This window comes from Crocuta crocuta, unplaced genomic scaffold (assembly GCF_008692635.1).
Source record: "Crocuta crocuta isolate KB4526 unplaced genomic scaffold, BGI_CrCroc_1.0 scaffold185, whole genome shotgun sequence".
In the NCBI taxonomy this organism is placed as follows: Eukaryota; Metazoa; Chordata; class Mammalia; order Carnivora; family Hyaenidae; genus Crocuta; species Crocuta crocuta.
The window spans coordinates 476,657-498,400 of NW_027530518.1; the positions used below are offsets into that span (position 1 = coordinate 476,657).

General features: G+C 41.5%; 1 protein-coding gene and 1 long non-coding RNA gene across 5 annotated transcripts in view; one reads left to right on the plus strand and one right to left on the minus strand.

Annotated features, from left to right (window-relative positions):
* MGAT1 (alpha-1,3-mannosyl-glycoprotein 2-beta-N-acetylglucosaminyltransferase) overlaps positions 1-223 on the minus strand; it is a 21,152-nt gene extending 20,929 nt beyond the window's left edge. Inside the window, exon 1 of one of the 2 annotated variants that reach the window (XM_077767268.1) lies at positions 137-223. The gene's annotated coding sequence lies outside the window, so the exon portion shown is untranslated. Of the gene's footprint in view, positions 1-133 lie in introns of both variants that reach the window. The other variant, XM_077767267.1, reaches the window with a different exon arrangement.
* Positions 224-248: 25 nt separating this feature from the next.
* The window catches only part of LOC144234129 (uncharacterized), a 28,218-nt gene continuing 6,722 nt past the window's right edge, over positions 249-21,744 (plus strand). Inside the window, exons 1-6 of one of the 3 annotated variants that reach the window (XR_013335870.1) lie at positions 249-335; positions 672-710; positions 10,256-10,342; positions 10,481-10,649; positions 12,063-12,123; positions 16,850-17,015. This is a non-coding gene — a long non-coding RNA (uncharacterized LOC144234129). Of the gene's footprint in view, positions 336-671; positions 711-10,255; positions 10,343-10,480; positions 10,650-12,062; positions 12,124-15,440; positions 15,727-16,849; positions 17,016-21,744 lie in introns of those variants that run through there. The other 2 variants (XR_013335871.1, XR_013335869.1) reach the window with 2 other exon arrangements.

Consider the following 21,744-nt stretch of genomic DNA (forward strand, 5'->3'; position numbering starts at 1 on the left):
GCTCCTTTTCCCCCCTCCCACCATCCGCCTCAGCCACTTCCGCCCGTCCTCCGGAAGTGAGCGGAAGGCAACTGCCACCTCCCCTCATCCCGCCTTATCTTCCACCACACCCCCCCTTGCTCCCGCCCATCACCACCGCCACCACGGGAGCGCGGGATGTTGGTCTGCAGGGTTTGAAGCTGTTCTGCAGTCACTGTCCACAGGACTGAAGACGAGGTGTGAGCAGGACCAAGTCTGGAAGAGAACAGAGCTGGGGGACAACGTAGCTGCCCCGCAAGAAGGGGCGGGGCAGAGTACCGCGAAGAGCTAGAGCGCGCGTCACTTCGAGCCGCGCGGTAAGAAGAGCGCATGCGTCACGACGCCTCGGCCTGTCGCGAGCGTAGAAGCCCGTAGGCCTAGCGGGGTGGGACTTGGGCAGGAAGGGGGTGGGGCAGCTCGGTCCGGTGCCCTCCCTCCTAAGGTCGCCTAGCAACCTCCCGCTTGCTCTGGGTGCTGGAAAAGGCCAAGGCAACTCCTCTCGCTCTCTGGTTGTTGGTCCTCCCGGGGAGAAACAATTGAGGAAGCGCCGAGGCCAGTATTAACCGCTCCAGTGCTGACAGCTCTGTGGCAGTACCAAAGGAAAGTTTTATTTTGTTCATCGCTTACTTTTTCTCGCTACTTCTCTCGTCTAGGCAGGACCTTTACTTTCGTCAGAAGAGAGAAAGAAAAGGGTAAGAATACTCTAAAATGAGTGCCCCGCGCCTTCACTACACCCTTTACACACACTGTGCGAAGTAATTTACATGGTTACCACCCCTTGCACAGCAGAGAGGTAAGCCTGAGGTTGAGTGACTGAGGAAGTGGCAGAGACCGGACTCCCAGGCTGTAACACTACCCAGTACTGCCACTATCACGTTCCACCGGAGACCTATCTCCAAAGAAACCTTTCCACTCCTGCAGTGGACTGCCAAGTTCCAAAATTGCCCTGGTAGCCTCTTTTCTAAATACATTGACCTGACTTGCTCTTGAGTTCAACTTAAATCCAAGAGGAGCTACTAATTATTGGAATTCATATATCATCCCCTTAATGACATGTTCTAGAATCTTGCCAGGACTATGAACGAATTGGCAGCCTGTTTCCCCCTCCTTTTTGAAAACACAAGCCTAGGCTTTAGTCTTCTGGCTATCTTATGAGATGCTATGTTTATAAGAAGGAATATATATATTTGGCCTTTATTTCATTCCTGGCTCAAAAGTCCTAAAACCCTTGGAATTTCCTAAGTGGTAAGAGCACCAGAAGCATCTTTTGTGTTAATATTTGGTCATTGACCATGGTCCTGACACAAGGTTTGTGAAACTTGGAATTTCCTGGGTTGATGGGCAAGCCCTTTGTTCAAAACAAGCCGCTCTGGGTGGGCTCCTAGACAACTCCTGGATGAGGACTGGTTACTAGAAAGTCCAAGACATGATTCTGTGGAGATGGAAGAAGGGCTGAAAATGAAGTTAATGATTGATCATACGTAAGTGATGGAACTTCCATAGAACTCCTACTAGTCTGGTTCAGAGAGCTTCCAGATTGGTGAGTACATCTGTGTCCTGGGAGACCAAGGCATCCCAGCTCCACTGGAGAGAAGCTCCTGTACTTGGCACTCTCCCTACCCACCCTGTATATCTATCTGGATGTTCATCTACATCCTTCACTACACTGATGGATGTAAATAAGTGTTTTCCTGAGTTCTCTAAGCTGCTCTAGCAAGTAATTGAATCCAAGGGAAAGAGGTCCTGGGAACCTCCAGATTGTAGCTAAGTCAGACAGAAGTTGTGGGTAACTGTGGACCTGCTGCTTGTGATTGGTATCTACAGTGTGGTTAGTCTCATGGGACTGATCTCTTAACCTGTAGAATCCGATGCAGCCAGCTGGTGTCACAGATGATTGCTTGGTGGGGAGAAAACCTGCTCATTTGGGGTCTAAAGTATCAGAAGTGAAGGGTTCTTTATGAGGAGGAAAGAAGACACATGGAAGAGAAGTCTGACTTGTTTGACTCTAAGCTAAGAGGAGCTTTAGCTAATTTTTAGAGTCCGTATGCCATCCCTTTACTGACATATTCTAGAATACTGCCAGGACTGGATAAATTTGCAGCCTCCGGTTTTTCCCCCTTTTTGAAAACTGGAACCTAGGCTTCAGTCTTCTGGCTTAGCTTCTATTCTCGTAATTTCTCCAGATTCCCAGCAATAATTAACTTGCATGTTTTCCGTACTGGGAATATAATAATTGTGGGGTCAGGAGTCTTGAAATGATTTCTTGAGAAAGATGCCATCATAATATTAGAAACATTCTCTTCTTTAAAAAAAATTTTTTTTAAAATTTCTTTATTTTGAGAGATAGAGAACAAGCAAGGGAGGGACAGAAAGAGAGGGAGAGAGAATCCCAAGCAGGCTCCATGCTGTCAGCACAGAGCCCAATGTGGGGCTGGATCCCATGAACTGTGAGATCATTACCCAAGCAGAGACCGAGAGCAGGTGGCCCTAGAAACATTCTGCAAACAATTTATATTGCTAGTACACTCAAACATAATAGGTCCACAAATAAGTTCTTTCCTCTACTTCAGACCTACTCCATTCAGTGTCTTTCTCATCTGAATTAAGGGCAACTGAACTTCATTTTCTCAGGCCCAAACCTCAAGAGCCATCCTCATATACCTCTGTCACATCCTCTACCCAATCAGATTTTGTTGGCTCTCCATTCAAACTATACCTAGAGTCCAACACCTCAAAATCCCCATAGCGACCTTCATCCCTCACCTGATCAACCAGGTCTCTCTGCCAAACTCCCCCATCCCTTATAGTCTGATCTCCATACAACAGCCAAAGGGATCCTGGCATTTCTCCACTCAAAACCACACAGTGGCTCCCCAGTTCACTTGGAATAAAAAGCCTAAATACTTGGCCTACAAAGCCCAGTACCAACTAACTGCCCTGCTTATCTCTGACCTGCTATCCCTTTGCTTACTTACTCTGACTCAGGCCCACTGCCTTTATTGCTTTTCCTTGAACCCATTTCAGGGCTTTTGCACTGGATGTCCCCTTTGCTTATAAAGCTCTTCTAGATATTTCAGATATTTGCCTAATTCATTCCCTTTTTCAAACCTTTCCTCCAATGTCACCTCAATGAGGCCTTCTCTGACCAACCCATTTAACCCTCCCCTCACTCATAGCAGTGCCAGTCTCTCTTACTCAGCTGCAGTTTTTCCATAGCACTCACTTATCAATGTATTTATATGTTTACTACTTCTTGCCTGTCTACCTCTGCTAGAATGTAAGTTCCATGAGGGGAGTCATATTTGGCTATTTGATTCCTTGCTGTATCCCAAGTGCCTAGCCCTTAGTAGGTGCTCAACAAACATTTGTTTAATAAGTGAACAAATAAGTGAAATTGAACAACTATTTTCATGATCGAGTTTTCCCATCCCAGCCTTTCTCACATGTAGATACATGACATAGTTATGAGCATAGTATACATTATTTTGAATTATGGATTTTTTTCTCCATACCATAGATATTGTTCACATTTCTAGATATTCATAATTAGAACCATTTTTGCTTTTTAAAGGTACTCAGATTTTTGCATGCTAATTATAACAAGTCTAACAACATAGAGTAGTGTTAATAAAAAGTTAATTATCTGCCTTCCTCCTCTAATCCCACCCTGCTAAGAGGGCTACTTTTAAATTTAGTGGTTATCCTTCCAAATATTTTTCTTAATGTTTTATTTATTTTTGAGAGAGAGACAGAGTAAGAGTGGGGGAAGGGCAGAAAGAGGGGGAGACACAGAATCCAAAGAAGGCTCCAGGCTCTGAGCTATCAGCGCAGAATTCGATGCAAGGCTCAAACTCGTGAACCACAAGATCATGACCTAAGCTGAAGTCAAATGCTTACCTGATTGAGCCACCCAGGCATTCCCAAATATTTTCTATACATACATATAAACATGTAACAGGTACAGATTTTATAGTTCAAAGGCTGGTTATGCCTAAATTGTAACTGTATTTTCTAGAATTCAAGTCACTTTTAATTCTAGTGACTTTATCTTATTACCTCTGATGGCAGAAAACCTAAATCTAGTTAATTCAAGGTAAATGCTGACACTTTATGATTTATTTATTAATGTTTAGTTACAGTTTAATCCCAGTGAATTCAGGATTTATTAATGCCTATTCTATCCTTTTACCCTCACATGATTACCTGTTTTTTAAAAATTATTTTAAAAGAGGGGTGCCTGACTGACTCAGTTGGTTAAACATCCGATTTCGTCTCAGATCATGATCTCGCTGTCCATGGGTTTGAGCTTGGCATCAGGCTTTGTGCTGACAGCTCAGAACCTGGAGCCTGCTTCGGATTCTGTGTCTCCCTCTCTCTTTGCCCTTTCCCTGCTCGTGCTCGCTTTCTCTCTCTCTCAAAAATAAATAAACATTAAAATTATTATAAAAGAAATGGACATTAATTACAGAAAAAGCAGTAAACCATAAATAAGCAAAGTGAAAAAAAAATCCAGAAGTAATCAAGCCTATATATACATATTTGTTCTGTATATATATGTGCATAGTTAGAATCATAATTAGTTTTAATTGCTTAATATGTTACAAACATTTTTCCATGTCAAAAAATATACTTCTGTGGCATTTTTAATGACTGCTTGGTATCCTGTTGTACAAATGTACCATAATTATAGTCCTGTTTTTTGTACGTTTGGGTTGTTTCCAACTTTTCACTTCTGTAAAATTACTTGTAACTAACTCTCTGTGCACATCCCTAATTGTTTCCTCAGTATAAAATCCTGGAACTGTTATCAAAAGGTGCACTCATTATTGAAGGCATTTGATGCATGTTGTCAGCAGGCCTACAGAAGGGTGGCACCCCTTTGACACCAGTGGGCAGGAGGGTCCTCTTCTCTGCACCTGGCAGCACTGTCTTTTCATTCTTTGTCATCTTTGTCAATCTGATAGAAAATTGGTTTTGTATTGCTTTTAAGCTGTGTTCTCCTTTTTACTAGTAAAGTGGAACTTGCTTTTATATATCACTTTTGTGAGTTGTCTGCTTGTGTCTTTTGCTCATGGGGACTCATCTTTGTGTCACACCTTTGCTAGAACTCTTATAGAATATACAATAAGATGTTGTTATTTGTGTTGCAAATATTTTCCTAGTTTGGTACTTGCCTTTTAAGTCTATCTTTGTGCTCATTTGATATTGTAGAAGTCAACAGCAGTTAGGCCAGAGGTCTGGTCTTGCTGCCTATGCTCTGCTCTGCCTTCAGAATAAATTAATACTTAGGAGTAGACTAGAGACTTTTGTGTCTGTTTTTGCCAATGTACTATAAGGAGTGAATAATGGGACAGGACCAGTCTCCACACAGAAGGCCACAGAATCCCTAGGTGAAGGAGGAGGCATTTGGGCATAATTTGTGTGTTCTGGAGAGTAGTGATACCCGATGCTGTCCTCAATCTTTGGAAATCTCCATTTTAAATGATCTGTCATCCCTATTAGTTATCTCTATTCATACACACATAATTATCATACCATGATTCTTCTGTGTCTGGTAGAAATAATCCTTACCATGGACATAGTCTTTGTCTTCTCTCTCACTTTCTCTTTGGCCTGGTTGGTATTCTTTCCTCAAAACATCCTCCTTAGTATCTTTTTTTCATGTCTGATTCATTAGTCACCATGCCATTTTCTAAACTCTTTTCCCTTCATTAATTCCAGGAGGTGAAGGTAGACTTCTCTGGAACACTGAAGATGGATATTCCTACCCCCTTTTTCATGTCCCTTGTGACCTAAGAAAAGGAGGGGAGGAGGGGGCAGGAGGGCCAGAGTTGCACTGCAAGTACAGAACTGAAGAGGATGTGACAAGTTCTGACATCACTATTGCTAAGTGTAAAGCTGGACTTTTTACAGACACTGTAAGGAATCCTAGTAAAACCTAGAATATTAAGCAGAGACTTGAGATGAAGGTTGGGTGGCAAGTGGAGGACCCTGGGGATTTCAGTTCAGTCATGGTCGATGAAAGCTATTTAAGCACTTTCTTCATTTCACAAAGAAGGATGTACTCATCATCTTGTATCTAGTTTTTCCTTATTAAATTGTATTATTATTTAAATTATTTTAATTTTGAGCATTCCTCCCCAACTGGATTATGAGCTTAAGGACAGTGACCTGTTTACCTTAAAACACTTATATATTTCTGTGTTTGTTTAATTCAGTTAACATTTACCTGCCAGCTCAGATCCTGGCTTCTCTGATTTCTGTGGTGGAAGATTTGGTTTCCTTTTCCAAGTGCAGATAATGAAATCTAGCCTTCACCCCTGGCAAGGTATTCATGAGGATCAAATGAAACCAGTGCTGTGGGAACTCTTTTAAAACTGCAAAGAGCAATGTAAATATCTATGGCATTTAGAAGTTTACAGATAGCAATCAGAAAGTGCCAGGATGCTGGTCACATTGAGTTTTCATGGGAGATCACTTAATGTCCTCTCCATCTGAGAACAGAGAAAGCCCTGAGCCCCTTACCCTCCTCCCTTACGAAGCTACTCCTGTTTCTTACCTGGCATGTCCCTTTCTCAGGGCTCTCAAAGTGTGATTATGCCATAATGAAGGCTAGTCTGCTTTTGAGTACCTTTCTTTAACAATTACAAGTTCTGACAACCACTAGGTTGGTTTGTTTTTAAACCGTGAATTTGCATTTAAGCCAAGAGCATTTGCTCAGGTCAGTATTTCATTAGACCAGCTTCATTAGTGAGGGTTGTCCAGTTACCTAGAGAGGATAAAAAACCTTGGATCCTGATGCCGGGAGGCTGAGGCTTTCCTGTACTGAGCTCCATGGGTAGTAGAGGTAGCTGGAAGGGAAGAGGAGATGGAGAAGGGAGAAGTCAAGGGAACACAGTCCAAAATAGAAGTGCCTTTTGCCTTCCAGATAGGTTAGTCACTGGTTAAGAGGAGACTTACTCTTAGGAAAGAACAAAGAAATTTACAAGTAAAAAGCTGAAGACGTTTCAGAAGTACTGAAGTAAAGAGTGTTTAGAGGGATTTAAAATTAATCAGGAAGTTGCTTTTTAAGGTCACTTAAAGGGGGTAAGTGGGTCACCAGCAAGGTCTTAAAGGGAAGGAGGAGTAGTTCCTAGTTTGGGGTCATAAATGCTTTACTCCAAGCAGAACGAGTTCAAATAGGAACATTCCTACTGCTTGTAATCTAAATTGGTTTTGGTGTCGAGGTGTCTGGATTCTCAAGGCCCTGACTGCGGTGACCAGCCTCCAAATACCCCAACCAAATCCTTTAAAGGTTCTCCTCATATAGGAGCAGTTCAAAGTCCTTGGAAGAAAACAATTACAACATTCCCCTCAAACCATGCTATAATTATAACCTTATCATAATTCCTTTATCTTTTTTGAAATGGGTTTTATTATTTTTTATTTCTATTTTTATTTATTTTTTGAAAGAGAGAAAGTATGCAAATGGAGGAGAGGGGCAGAGGGAGAGAGAGAGCCTTAATCAGGCTCAGTACTCAGTGTGGAGTCTAACGGGGGACTGGATCCCACAACCTGACCTGAGTTGAAATCAAGAGTCAGACGCTTAACCAACTGAGCCACCCAGGCACCCCTGAGATGGGTTTTAAATCAGAATAGCCATTTCTGAGTATTGGAAACATTTTAAATAACTTTTAGTAATAATCTTTATTAGTCATAAAAAGGAAAGGACATATGTAAATCTTTCAAAAGACCATCTCTGATCTTTGGTAGGTATATTTGCTTTCTAATATTTTCCCTGGTCCCGCAATAGGCTACTTCAGAATAATGGAAGAATGTAAGTTAAAGACAACCCAATATCCCAGCAAACACTTAGTAGGAATTGTCTGGAAACTATTTAAGGGGAGAAAAAGCCACAGGCTTCTGGAAGTTAATAGTCCTTTCCCGTGCCTGCCACCTCCCAGTTGTCTCACTGCTGTGTGGCAGTCACCTCTGTGCTGCGTCACACACTGATTCATTCCTAGTAGTGTTGTGCCTGAATTGCAAGTCCCCTGAGACCATCAAGGAGCCGACACCGATGCAAGTACATAAGGGTCTTTATTACAAGCTCGAGCAGGGTCTTGCTCATCCGCCAACCGGCGCAGCGGCAGCAAGGTGAAGCCCCGAACAATAGCGAGCAGGGTTTTTATGGGGTAAGAGACGGAGGTGTTATAGTGCACACATTGTACATATAGCATCATCACATAAGCACCAGTCATAATTGTACAGTACCCATGGTAACAGTTTTGACCATTCAGTATCTGTGAGGCGTCCGTTACTTTTGGCGGGACCCAATCATGACCTTTGAGAATCCTTTGAAAATGACCAATTATGAGGTGAGCTCAAAGGGCCTATGTGGGATTTAGGCAAGCGGTGAGTGATTGGCTAGTTTGTACAGAGTAACTACCTGCAGTTCCCAGCCCTGACTCAGACCACAGGAATGTTACACATTTCTTTTGATTGGCTGATCTGAGGGTGGTCCGAGGGTGGCTTCAGCTGAAGCTTTTCCTGGAACTGGGGCTAGGTGCAGCCCGAGGTTGCTCTTAATGGAGGACTTAATTTCAGGCTTCTCAGTAGCAGTTAAAGGACTGACCATTTTAGGTGATTAACCCTCCTAAATAATCAGACCCATTTGAGGTCAAATATCAAGCTTGTGGAATGTCTGTGAAATGTCTGTGGAAATATCAAGCTTGCATGCTTCTCTTCTAACATGCCTTCTTGGGTGGGCAAAAAACAATTGGAATTTCAGCAGAGAATTGGGTGTTGTATCTGAAATGGATCTGATGTATTCATCTACAACCTAGAGTGAGAAGAATATTCCAAGAAAAAAAAAATAATTTACTTTTTTCCTGGGCTTTGACAATACCTGGAATATCACAGGCACTTCATTCCAGGGAAGCGACCAGGGATCTTAAGTCTGAGGTACACGGAGACTCCAGATTCATCTCCTCTTCCTCAGCCTGGCCTCTACTTCTTCCTTTTCTTCCTCCCCAGAGTCTTCAGAAGTCTGTTATCACCAGCTCAAATGCCACTCCCTCCTTGAAACATCAGCAGTTGTCAGCACTGATTCTTCTTTGCCTTGTATTAGAATTCATTGTGGTACAACTGTCTTATTCCTTTCCATATTCTTCAGTTCCACCCAACCCCTAGTAGTATCTTGAGAGACTCAAGTAGGCTAGTCGTGAGCACCCAGAAAAGAAACCCAAGTTTTAGTGAAGCACTGTATGGAAATTCTGCCTGGGAAGGTGTGGTATCAAACTTAAGAAAGTTTAGAAGAGAGACAAAATGTTGAATATTTAACCTGATCCATTTTGAGAAAAGGAGGAAAGAAACATGACATAGTAAATGAGGCAGGACTTCTGAGCTAAAATCTGAGTAAAATTTACAGATTCCAGTAAACCAAACCCCTAAAAAGATACAGCCAAGAAAATGTAAGAAACTAGGTTGCAAGTTGTACAAGTTTGAACCCAGAGAGCCAAGTTTGTTGAGTAATGGAAAATAGTATGGGCATTCTGGGAACAGTATGATGTTTCCCCATTACAAATGTAAGAAAGTGCAGCCTGAAAAGTGACTACTGGAAAGCATGAGTTTAGGCCTGCATAGAGATAGTGTGGCACAGCTGTGTTGTGTACACTCATGAGCCTGTCGCCTTGGGTTCATACGCCAGCTCTACCATGGAGCTCTGTGCTGTGGGCAAATTCTTAACCTCAGTGCCTAAATTTGCATACCTGCCAAGTGGGAAATGAATATATGGCCACCTCATGGTATTCTTGTAAAGACTGGAGTGTTGCCGGCAATAGTGCCTGACACATAGTGAATACAGTATCTTGTTATTTTATTATATAAAATTTAAATAATCTATTTGGAACAAGTAAGGAAACTTTAGGGATAATCTGATCAAAGTCTCTGTGATTCCCCCAAATGATGAAACAGTGTCATTATGTGTCCTTTATAAGTTACTTGAAATGCATTTTATTATCTACTAGTTTCTTAGGGTCATCCCTAAATGGCTTTTTTATGTATTCAGATTATGGTTCTTGAATGCAGGAACTTGTGTCTTAACCTTGTGTGACCGTAACAGTGTTAGGCATACATAGCAAAACTTAATAAATATCTGTGAGGTTCTATTTTTTTAAATATGGAATTTCAAATTTATCCCAGGGACAACCATTTAGACATTAATAATGGTTAGTTTTGTTGTGTTGTGTTTTTAAAATAGCACTTGAGAAGACCCAGACGACCCTGGCAGAAAGGTCTAGCTAAGAAAGTGTTAACAAAGGGAAGGAAGACCCCAGAAGAAATTGTGGTATGGCCAGCACTTCTTGAAGAATCTTGGCAATCAGAGGGAGGAGGATGTGTTTATTGAAAAGGTGTGAAGAAAGCAAAAATAAGGGACAGCAAGGATCATGGCCCATACTTTTCAATTCTCTCTGTCCACCTGCAGACGACTCTGCTTCATGTACTGATTCCACAAATGTGGAGCCCCTGTCGTCGGGCCGGTTACAGGCCACTGAAGAAACACAGCAACAGCCTTACAACACATCCCAACCCATGGAGAGAGGCCCTGTAAGGCCCCCAAGCTGAAAACTCAGAGCCCAAGCCTTGACCAGGAGGTGAAATTTATTCTTGCCATTAACCAAATGTTATGAGAACAGCCAGGACAACCTGAATAACAGGTGGCATAGAAGATCCCTAAACCATTCATTTGTGAGCAATTTCAGATAATGACCAATTTTCCTGGGGAGGGGAGTAAATGAGAAGAAAAACCAAGTCCAAAGATCCTAATTCTAAGGGGATGAAGAGACTTGGCCTGTGTGGACAGATAGTATGCTTTCATGGAAAGGCAAGACTTTTCTTTGAGATACACCAAATTGGAAGCAGAAAAGAGGCTGAGCATGTAGGCTGGGGAGGAGTGGAGTGGGAAGCAATTCTCTTCCCGATAGGCTCTCCCTCATGGAAAAAAAATCACTTATAGAGACTGTAGTGGCTGCAGGAAGGAGAGATGGATTTGTTAAAAAACTGGATAGGGCTGGCGAGTCTCCTTTTGTGTCTGAGAGGCAGCAGTGGAACAGCCTGCATCCCTGAGACTTGGATGCCAAGGTTACAGGGGGACCTGAAGATCAAGTGGACACGGCAGGAGCAGGATTTGTGCCACATTGCCTCCCCAGTGTCATGTATAAGTGGGTGCCCACTAGATGTGAGAGCACTGCAGGGGGCTATGGGGTGTGTATCCAACAGTGAAAACAGGAGAGCAGAAGGAGATAGCCAAAATGTGCACCCTCCCAAGAGCAGGGCCCACAAGCAGTCCACCCTAGATCTATCCTTAATATTTTGGACATTCAAGGTAAAGGGAGACGGGGTGTGCAGCCAGCTGGATTGTCAGATGCAATACAAAACACTCAGTGGCATTTGAACTTCAGATGAACAAGGACTTATTGTTATTGCATGGAACATACACTAAGAATATTCATTGTTCATCTGAAATTCAAATGTAACTGGGCATCTTGGTTCTGTTTGTTTTCCTTTGCTAAATCTGGCAATTCTAGTGACATGTCAACATGCTAAGTGAACCTGAACATTTTTGAAGATGGAATTAAAGCAGTAGGGGCAACTTCTATAAATAGCACTGAGTCCTCCAAGTTCCAGGATTTGATTACTGATTCTGAGGTGACAGTACACTCTCCAAGTACTGAGGCCTCCTCCTTCTGGGAGCTATGGGACAAAAAGAGAAAATAGACTACACAGGCCGGTTTGATTGTCCAGCCAAAGCAATAGGCATCAATAACAAGGATTTCACACAGCCAGTCTTCTAGATTGTGAATGCAGTCATGCCAGCATTTGGGAAAAGATAGGGTATAGAGTAGAATAGGTTGAGGGGAGAGGATCAGAATGTTTTTCCTGTATTCTGTCTCATGAAACTGCATCTGTGAGTGAATGTATGTATACATGCCTAACAATATTTCTTACTATAGTCAGGGTCCAAAATGTTTGAAAACCACTGCTAATCAAGATGTTGATACTTGCAGGATATTACTATGAAAGCTGTTTTGGATCAACAGCCAGGACGAGTTTTCTTCACACTCACAGGTAAGGGGAGCTTTGTCTTGTTCTGGAAAAGTCACCTTCTGGAACTACCTTATGTTTTCATGGAATCTGCAGTCTCTTGCATATATGGATGGCCATTGCTTCATTTAAAGTGGAGTTCCTCATTTTGCCATTTCGTTTCTTTTGCTACAAACACTTATTAAAAACATATATTGGGACCTTGTATTGTTGTACCCAATCTTGGGCAATAAATAGAGATAAATATGTATAAATATACTATATAAATATAATATAAATCATATGACTAGAGGCATTGTCCAAATGGCCTTTAAAATTTATTTTCTTTCCTCCTCTAAAAGGAAGGTTTTTGAACTTTAAAATCCTTGGAGATGACGGGCCACCTAGGTGGCTCAATTGGTCCAGCATTGGACTTCCACTCAGGTCATGATCTCACAGTCCATGAGATCAAGCCCCACATCAAGCTTTTTGCACTGACAGTGCGGAGCCTGCTTCAGATTCTCTGTCTCCCTCTCTTTCTGCCTCTCCACTGCTCATGCTCTCTCTCTCAAAAATAAATAAACATTAAAAAAAAAAATCTTTGAAGATTACCTGGTGTAATTCCTCAGAGCTATCCCAAATGGTTTTAAAAGAGTCATTAGTCCTCTCATGCAGTGAACATATTATACTTAGAAAGAGGAAGAAAACATGTTTACAGTTTCACTTTGAACTTTAAAAAATTCCTGAAACAATTAGCTCTTGATTTAGAAATCATAAATAAAACTGTTTTATCATCCAGTGTTACTGAAACATTGTGTCCTGTGATGTTGTAGTCTCTACCGTTCCACGTCCTGTGATGTCGTAGTCTCTACCGTTCCAGGAATTTAATTTTTATTTTGCACACTTGTTAGGAAAAAAAAAAAAGCTTGTAAAACCAAAGCCTAAATATTGTACTACACCGATTGCTCTGATCTCTGACTTGCCTCCAAATGTTGCATTTATCAATGGATGAGGTGGGTTTGCTGTGCTATTTTAGCAGACAATACCAAATACACCTAGATCTGAAACTGATCTTGACTGTAATTTTAAAAAGCATGTAAATGAAGCCTGCATGTCTTTAGTCGTAAGATGGACATAATGAAAGTACCTAACTTGTAGAGCTGTTATGGGATTTATATGAGAGAATGAATGTAAAGTCAGGTGTGGCAGGGAATACTATATAATTCACCATTTCTATTTCCTCTTCATGAACTTGAGTCATATTTTCAACCCTTTTTATATTTGTTTGGGGCTATGTAACTGGGCTCTGGCATATATCCCAAGTCTTGTTGTTTTAATACACAGGAGGGTGCCCTAACCCACATAGGACTTTATGTAAGCAAGAAACCAACCTTTATTTGTAAAGATTTAGGGTTTCTTTGTTACTGCAACATCGTGTGGCCTACCCTGACTAATACACCTAATATTCGTGTGTGTGTGTGTCTATATACATATATGAATGACAGTAAATGAATTTTAGCACTTATGATATCTATGAACCAGTATGGAACAATTCCCTGGATATATGTTATTGAGAAAAAAATCTAGACAAAGAGTATATAGTATTCTGCATTATGTATATGAAAGAAGGGCAATTAAAAAATATATTTGACTCTTGAACAACACAATTTGAACTGTATTGGTCCACTTATACATGGATTTGTTTTTTATACATACAGTACAGTACAGTAAATTTATTTTCTCTTCCTTATGATTTTCTCAATAACCTTTTCTCTAGCTTATTTTATTATATGAATACAGTATATAATACTTATTATAGTATGGTATTAATAGTTAAGTTTTGGAGGAGTCAAAGTTGTATGTGGATTTTCGACTACATAGGGGGTCAGTACCTCTAACCTGCGTATTGTTCAAGGGTCAACTATATCCATTTATTTGCTGATTTCAGCAAAAAGAAATACCAGAAAGGAGAAGCCAGAAACTAATGAAAATGAAACAGGGTGGAAAGGATAATGCCTGGGAGTAAGGCTTCTCTGACTAAATGTGTTGATACAATGTTGATTTTTGAAGCATGTATTTTATATACTCTGAAACAAAAGTACATCATAAAGAAAATGCCTTAAGCCTGGACCTTAAACGAAACTAATGACCTAACTCTATATAAAATTAGTTACTGAACCAACAATGACCGAGAAAGTTATTTTGGGTAACTTGAACACACTACTCTGGCTGTAAATACATTAATATTATTGGGAACCAAGAATTTCCAATATGAAAGGAAAAAGGTAAAATATAAGAAGTATTTTAAGAAAAATACTGCTTAATAATGCCAATAACAGTATGAACTCATATATATACTCCTAGTTGTGTTCCTGAAGAGCCCAGAAGCAATGGCACTGTAGTATAGTAACAGTGGGCATGACTAGCCCCCATAGCTTGCAACTCCTGATGTAATAATAGGTTCAGGCAAGAATAATCAATGGGTACTAAAACCATTACATAAAAAGTAATTGGGGACTCCTGAGTGGCTCAGTTGTTAAGCATCTGACTTCGGCTCAGGTCATGATCTTATAGTTCGTGAGTTTGAGGCCCACATCAAGTAAGCACAAGCCCCTCCTGGTTAAAACATGAGCCCAGGTGAGCCCTGCTCCTGTCTGTCTGTCTGTCTGTCTGTCTGTCTGTCTCTCTCTCTCTCTCTCTCTCTGCCTCTTGCTCACTTGTACCGTCTCTCTCTCTCTCTCTCTCTCAAAAAAATCGATGACAAAAAATAACTTTAAAAAAAAGTAGTTGGGCAATAGGATATTCCTATAGAGGCAAAGTATGATTCCACATATCATTACTAATTTCAAAGAAAAAGATGTTCCTTTTGGTATTGGATACAGTGTATGCCTGTCCCCACAGATGCATTTGGCCCTGCCTGCCTCTCTCAGGACCCACTTGCCCTCCTGGGTAAAGAGGTCCCAATTATAGTGTAAAACTCCAGCCTCCATCTTGTCAGCTCACCTCCTACAATCACAGACATTTTTGCCTTTGGCAAGACTGTTATTACACCTACCAGGTACACAGAGGCTCCTACACCCAAGTCCAACACAGTGGGATCCACAGAAGCCCTGGCTTTCCCAGTGGTTGTGGGGAGGCATTGGCAGCACAATTCAGAAGTACAGGGGTACTCGTACACTGTGGGCTTTGTGCCAGAGAAGGACCCCACCCAGATGCAGTGGTGCCACAGAGTACCTCCAAAAATGCCCCACACAACCAAGTGAGGCTGCTTACGAAATCCTGGCCAGCTTGGCAACAAACTGCATTGTATTCATTTTCCCTCCTGTTTTGGTCCCCCACCTTTTTTTTTTTCTCATTCACAGGACTGCACCTCTCATAAAGCATTAGCCTGTGAACTTTGCTGCAGTCTCTGTTTCCAGGCAGATAGCTTTCCATGGAGGTTTGGCAGTCAGTGTCTCAGCCAAGTAAGTCATCACTCTTAGCATCACCAGTAGTGGAAGAACCCAGTGTATGAAGATCCTCATGAGATGCCTCTGAAGTATTCCTGAAAAAAAAAAAAAAAAAAAAAAAATTTAACCTAAACCTAATCAAGCCTCCAGACCTAACTTCCATTTTAAGGACAATATAGTCTTAAATGTAAAAATTAAAGAATCCCATCTGGAAACAATCATACAAATGAAGACTGTGTGACTTCTTTTTTTTTTTTTTAATGTTTATTTATTTATTTTGAGAGGTGGGGGGGTGCAGGGGGGTGTGGGGCAGAGGAGGTCCTTGCTGTCAGCACAGAGCCCGAAAGGGGGTTTGATCTCAAGAACCATGAAATCATGACCTGAGCCAAGATCAAGAATCAGACACTCAACTGACTAAGCCTCCCAGGTGCCCCAGGAATGTGTGACTATATATATAAAGTTATCTGGCCTGGACTCTTCTTGAAAAGTCAACATCATAAGTCAAAACCAAACAGAAGTTAAGGTGGGAGGAGAGTTTCCAGATTAACCTCCAGATGGATTCCACAAACCTTGATTAGATCATGGGGGAATTGCATAGAAATCTTTAGGAGACAAGTGGGAAAATTTAACTATGGCTTTAATATTAGTTGTGATTATAGAATGATTATTAATTTTCTTAGGTGTGATAGTGGCATTATGGTTATATAGGAGATTGCCCTTGTTTTCAGGAGATTCATGCTGACGTATTTAGAGATTATAATGTCATATTAATAACTTATTTTCAAAATTGGTGTGTTTTGGTATATGGGGAGGGGGGAGAGGAGGAGAAAAGGCAAATATGGTAAGACATTAACAATCATTTAATCTAGACAGAAGACATTTGTGATTCTTTCGCGTGTTTTCAAGTTTTCATAATAAAAAGTAGGAAGATAAGTACCAAAAAACAAAAACAACAAACAAACAAAAACAGCCTAAGTAAAATTTAGGATATATTTGTATTTGAAGAAATGTTGTTGTTGTTTTTTAAGTTTATTTATTTTGAGAGAGAACACGAGTCAGGGAAAGGCAGAGAGAGAAGGAGAGAGAGAATCCCGTGGGGTCTAACAGAGGGCTGGATCTCATGACCTGAGCCAAAATCAAGAGTCAAATGCTTAACCACCCAGGCACCTCATTTGAAGAAATGTTTTAAACTATGTTTTATTTTCCTCAGTTTCAAGTAAGCAGCCAATACTTTATCAGGGACTAATTCATCTACCTCAAAATGGATATTACACCTAAATTGCTGTGCTTTTGAGAGCTTTTTAACTCTTGCATATTTCCAGCAGTTTCCCAAGTAGAAGAAATTCGATGCCAATTCTGCACACCCAAATTCCTGGCAGATTAATCAGCAAGTAGTATAGAGAGCTGCTTTCTTTAAAAAGCTGCGTTTATCACTCAAACTGCGAATGCTGAGATGCTGAGGCACTGTGGAGAAATGATCCTTTAGAGGTAAAGTTTGATTGATCTGGTAGATGGATCCATACTCTTTCCGTTTATTCTAAATCTTGTATAGGTTGCAGATTAGAATGGTAGCTTTTTCTACGGTTATATTGGCAACAAACTGGTTATTTAATATGGCAAAACATTTATTTCAGGCTTCTATTATTAGCACCACCTCTTGACTCACAGAGAAAATTCTTCCCAAAGTTTTTCAGTTAATGTGACTATTTGTTAAAACACAGTTTTCCATTATCATCATTCTCCCACACGCAACCCACCCTCCATTTCCAAGATGCTTCCAGACCAAGGGGTTCCCAGTCTGTTCTCACCATTCCAGTAGGCCCCAGGTCAGGCCATCTCCAGTGCTTCCATCCACAGTATGGCCCCAGGAAAGTGCTTCCCTTACGTTATAGTCATGCTAACGAAGCTGACTAGGCAATGCCCTGGAATCCTAAAGGAGTTCCCCACAGGATTGGATGTCTCTGCCCTGTCCAGGGAGGAACCCTCTCGTACACACAGAATTCTCACAGTACACTAACATGTGTTCTTCCCTTTAACAGTAGAACTCCTCAGTGAAGGCTGAACTCATGGCCACTGCATTAAGTTTCTGCTGCATTAAAGCGGCATAAAATCACCCCCAAAATCTCAGTGCCCACTCCTCAGATCCATTTATGTTCCTTGCATTTCAGCAGAGACAGCTCTGTTTCAGGCCACGAACAGATTGAGGGTTGGCTCCACTTGTATCATCCTCTGCACCAATAGCTTCCTGGGGCAGGCTCTTCTCATGCAGGGTGGCAGCCATGCTAGTGGGATGAGGAGAAACACAGAGGCCACTCATGGCCTTGGCTCAGAAGCAACATACTGTCATTTTTGCCCACATTTCCCTGGCCAAAGCCAAACATCAGTAGGGTTATGGAAGTACTCTATACCATGAGGAACCTTGCCAAGCGCTGGGAGGGGAAGGTCAATGGCAGGCAGATAATACAATCAACCTCAGCCTCCCCTGTAGCTTGGTGTGTCCTTGCAACTAAAGTCTGGCCTAAGGGATGTGAGAGGAAGCAATGTGTGCAACTTCCAGGCCTTGTACTTTTAAGGACTAGACACACCCTAACTTTCCCCTGCCCATCAGCTGAGGAAATGGTGGGTCTGTAGCAATCACCTGGCCCAGAGGCAGATGCCACAGCTGTCCCTCCAGTGTTAGCTCTGGACTGTTATATGTATGTCATTTACATTGGTGGATTTTTGCATTGCTATTATGGCTTCTGAGCACCATGGCTAGTATAGCATCCATTTATTCACTCAGTGAGTATTTACTGACTGCCTTCTTTGTGACAGGCATTGCTCTGGGCCTGGGAGGAAGTATTAGTGAGCAGAAACAAAACTGGCCTTTCTGCACCTTGACTGTGGTGGTGGTCACACAAATCTGCATCTGTGATAAAATTGCAGAGAACTAAATAACACACATACATGAGTACAAGTAAAACTGAGGAAATTTGTACAAGATCTTTAACTTGCACCAATATTGACATCCTAGTTGTGATACTACATTACAGTTTTGCAAAGAAACTAGGTAAAGGATCTCTGTATTCTTTTTGAAAAATGTTTATTTATTTATTTTGAGAGAGAGCATGCGCATGAGTGAGCGCACATGAGCTAGGGAGGGACAGAGAGAGAGGGAGAGAGAATCCCAAGCCGTCTCCACACATCCAGTGCAGAGCCCAAAGTGGGGCTTGAAACCACAAACCATGAGATCATGACCTGAGCTGAAGTCAAGAGCTGGAGCCTTGACTGGAATCCCATTAACAGAATTCCTGAGCCACCCAGGAATCCCATGGATCTCTGTATTCTTAACAACTGCTTGTGAATCTAATGATCTCAAAATAAGAAACAAAAAGACTAGGACTTTGGTCTCTTTGTGCTTATAGTCTAGAATGGTGTCAAGAGAAGATCCAGAGAGACTATCTTGGTATGAATATTTTATTGAGCCAGAAGCAAACTATTTGCAAAGAGGGATACTTCAAACCAAAAGTGGGTATAAGCTGGCTCCCAGCAGTTACAGCTCAATTTATAGAGCACAAGGAAATACATTTGTTTTCTACTGTGATTGGCTACTAGAAACTGATATTCTTCTTAGGGTAGAAGCACAGTATAAGAGTACTCAAGTGTAGCTGACTAGGAAGCTATAGGTTATGCTGATGTGAAGAAGGCCTAAGTTATATTTAAGGTCAGAGTCAGCATTTTGGAAAAATCAGGACAGTTTTATGTTTTGATTACGTGACTAAGAATGTTTGGGCTAGAGGTATGGTCAAACTGTGGCCTCCACTTTGGTCTTTCTTTAACCATAGGAATCAAAAGATTAAAAAATCAAAAAGTCACTCATGACAACCTCTGCATGGCAGCAGCCTCACTTCAAATATCCAGATGACAACAGTGTCCTGAAGTCCACAGAGCACAATTACATAAAAGGAACTCAGGGCTGAGCTGCTAGGCAGGAGTGCAAACTTTGGACTGTGTAGTGAGAGAGATATAAAGTTCTTTGTTCTTTAAGTAGGGTGTCCATGCTGACAGTTATCATCCAAACTGAGACACCTGTGAAAATAATCACTGGCACAGCTTGTGTAAACAGATCAGTTGGTTCCTTTGTTTTAAAAATTTTTAATGTTTATTTATTTTTGAGAGAGAAGAAAGAGCATGAGTGGGGGTGGAGCAGAGAGAGGCAGACACAGAACCTGAAACAGGTTCCAGGCTCTGAGCACAGAGCCCAACGGGATGCAGGGCTCAAACTCGTAGCCCTGAGATCATGATCTGAGCCAGAGTCAGGACATTTAACCAACTGAGTCACCCAGGCACCCCTGGTTGCTCTATTTTAAAAACACTGTATCATTGACCCTCTTAGTTTTAGCAACTGGGTTTCTTCTAACCAATACAGAGACTAATGGATGCTGCCTTTGTCAGCACCAAATAGCTTAAGAGAAGGGAAGCAATAAACCCCAAATCTCAGTGGGTTAATTGTACTTAAAAGACTTTTTCTTGGGGCACCTGGGTGGCTCAGTCAGTTACGTGTCTGACTTTGGCTCATGTCATAATCTCATGGTTCGAAAGTTCGAGCCCCGCGTCAGACTCTGCTGACCACTCAGAGCCTGGACCCTGCTTCAGATTCTGAGTCTCCCTCTCTCTCTGCCCCTCCCCTGGTCACGCTCTGTTTCTCTGTGTCTCTGTCTCTGTCTCTCTCTCAAAAATATTTTTTTAAAAAGGACATTTCTTGTTCATACAAAATTTAATATGGTGCTGGTGGTGCTCCTCTATCTTCTAGTCAACTCATTTTGAATATGAACTTTCCAGGTTGCTGGAACAGTAGATAAGAGAGCTAGAGGGTTATGGAAATTTTTGTGGGCCAGGAAGTACTTTACATCACACCATGCATATTCCATTGACCAGAACCCAATCACATTATTGCTCCTAACTGCAAAGGAAACTGGGAAAAGTAGTCCTCCTATAACCCCAGGAGGAGAAACTCTGCCACAGACAGATGCATCATTACAGGCTGGGAGAGAACACTCGTCTAACCTCAGCATCCTTAGCTTAACTCCCTTACCCCTTGGTGTATGTGGCTGTGCCGTTCCCAGAGAAACCACTGAAGCTGCAGGAAAGCAGTTCAGAGCAGTCTATAGCAGTGAATCAACTTACTTTTTCTCTGGTTGTTTTGGTTTGTAATCTACCACCATTCATCTCTGGGAACACTCTGTTTTCTTCCCTCTATTTTATAATCCTCTCTCCCTCTATGGGTTATTTTTTTTTAATTAAAAAAAAATGTTTGTTTTTTGACAGAAAGAGAGCATGCATGTGAGTGGAGGAAGGGCAGAGGGAGGAGACAGAGGATCCAAAGCAGGCTCCACGCTGACAGCACAAAGCCCCATGTGGGGCTCGAACTCTCAGAACTGCAAGATCATGACCTGAACCAAAGTCGGATGCTTAACTGCGTCAGCCAGTCACCCCATTAGATGGGGTTCTTAAGAGAAACAGATAGATAGATAGATGTAGATATAGATAGGAGATATATGATATATATTATATCTCATACATATATATACACATATGTATATATGAGAGAGAGATTGATTTATTTTAAGAAAGTGGCTTATGCAATTATAGAGGCTGGCATGTCCAAGATCTTCAGGATGGGCTTGCAGGCTAGAGACCCAGGGAACAGCACTGGGGCTGCAGTTCGAGTCTGAATGTCCAATACTGGCAGAATTCCTCTTGACTCCAGGGAGGTCACTCTGTGTGGTCTGTGCATGCCTTCAATTGACTGGATGAGGCCCACCCATATTATGGAGGGCAATCTGCCTTAGTGTATCAGTTTAAATGTTAACCTCTCATCCAAAAACACCCTCAAAGAAACATCCAGAATGATATTTGGCCACATTATCTCGGCACCATGGTCAGCTAATTTAACACATAAAACTAATCACATCCTCCAAGACCAGTTTTTAATACTTTATATTTCTTGTCAAAAGTGGAAGGCAGGATGTTGTGTTATAGGGGGGTAAGGGTCAAAACTGGGTTCAAATCCCTAATTTTACTCTGAATTTCAGTCTCATTTGTAAAATGTGAATGAGAATGTTTACCTTGAGTAGTTCTGTAAAGATTAGATACCGTGTATGTGAGACACCTAGACCCATTGCTGACTTATAAATGAGGGGAATTATTAAGATTTCAGTTTGGAAAAAAAAAGTCT